The following is a 1,886-nucleotide window of genomic DNA, read 5'->3' on the forward strand; positions in this document are numbered from 1 at the left end:
CCACTTGATCCCTCAGCCCCCGTCTCACCCCCACCAGCCTCTGTATGGCCCCTATCTGGCACCTGCTTAACCCCTGTCTGACCCCCACCAGCCCCCGGATGGCCCCTATCTGACCCCTGTGTGGTGTCCCTCTGACCCCCATCTGACCCATGTCTGACCCCTGTATGGCCCCATCTGGCCCCCCTCTGGCTGGTGCGGCGAGTCTCTGTTCTTGTGGCTCAGCCCAAATGCATCATCCAAACGAGGGGACAGTGGCCTCGAGGATGGTCACAATGGGATATTTCAGAAAGAACACGCTAACATGCCTGGGCTCCTTGCCGACCATGTCCTCTCTTTGTGTCCTTTTATTCCCCACACAAACCCCACTCACATACCTCCGTGTCATCTCCTGCTAGTGAGTGACAGACACGGAGTGACCCAGCGAGGGTCTCAGGCCAGTGGGGGGCGCAGCCCACGGAGCGGGGCCTCTTTGCCCATGCCAGCCACCCTCTGGCCGTGACCCTCGAAACCTCCGGTTCCCAGCCAGCGTTTCCAGTGTCCCTTGCACTGAGGAGTTTTGAGCGACAACGGAAGGAGCGGCACCCTTTCCTGTCCCCTCTCCTGGCAGACGTGTCTAAAACCGCCCCCGGAGGAGGTGTGCAGCCCTACTCCGTGTCCAAGTCCAGTGTCTGCTCTGCCTTCCACTTCCACGCGTGTCCCTGTGTCTTTCCTCCCTTCGTCTCTGTGCCGTCCCCTGCCTCGAGTGCATTTCCGTGGGCTGGTCTGCGAGTTCTTTGTCCGTCCTTCCTGTTGCCCTGACTCTTCCTGCCGACTCTGAACTTGTCACCGCCTGCACCCCCTCCCACCACGCGCTCTCAGACGGGGGCTCTGTGACCCCGAACGTGGGGCTCAAGACATGGCCGCCTGAGCACCCCTCCTGGTCATCTGGACCTCCTCGCTGGTCTGTGCCCTCAGACTTTAGGATGGTGGCCGCAGGCGGGGACGGTCTCGTCATTCTGTAATTCTGGAAACTCTGAACTTGTTTTCCATTTGCTGGTCTGCTCTGTCCCATGGCCCCAGGTGTGGGCGCCGACTCGCCCCCACACACCCCATGGCTGTGAGTGCTCCCCTGGGCCCCCGTCCCTCCCAGGCGCCACCTCCACGGCCTCCAGGTGGCCCTGGCCCACGTCGCACTCTGTATTCCAGCCACCGTGTGTTTTGTTTTCTCCCGATGTGTCCCACTCGTTCTCCGTAGCCACTCTCCCTCGTCTCGGAGCTTGGTTACTGTCCTCATCACGCTCTTAATCGTCAGCTTGGAAGCTCCCCTCGGACAAGTGCTCCAGCGGCCGCTTGGGGGTGACGCCTCCTGGAGTCCAGACACTTTTGCCTTTTGTTCGAAGTCTCCGTTTGTTCAGGTTCATTCGCCTGCTTAGGGTTTTCTCTGCTGCTCGTGCTGAGGTCATGACGCCTCCATCTATCCATCACCAAGATGCCCCTCAGGGATTTGAGGCCAGAAAGTGGTCGGGGGGGCAGGGGAGGGAGGACAGCACGGCTGGTGGCTGAGGCAGGGGTCATCTGAGGACGTGGGCCACGTAGCCTCATCAGCCTGCAGGGAAGTGGGGTGGGCCCGGTCCCGCCCGAGCGCCCCAGGCCACCGGCAAGACCTCTCGCCTGCAAGGCTGCATCGGGGCCCAGACGTTAAGCATTAAGCCACTTGGCCCCAGGCCTGCTTCCACATGGGGCTGTCAGGGCGGGTGTGACTGTGTCTGGCGGCCCGTGATTCAGTGATTCATCGCAGGGAGAGACCGGGCAGACCGACTCAGAGCTTTAAGTCGAGTGCAACCACAGGGAGCGCCTCCGGTGGCACTTCAGCACTCTCCTGTGCAATGGGGAGGATGCCTGCGGGG

This window comes from Herpailurus yagouaroundi, unplaced genomic scaffold (assembly GCF_014898765.1).
Source record: "Herpailurus yagouaroundi ecotype Mexico unplaced genomic scaffold, PumYag 321, whole genome shotgun sequence".
NCBI classification, from domain to species: Eukaryota; Metazoa; Chordata; class Mammalia; order Carnivora; family Felidae; genus Herpailurus; species Herpailurus yagouaroundi.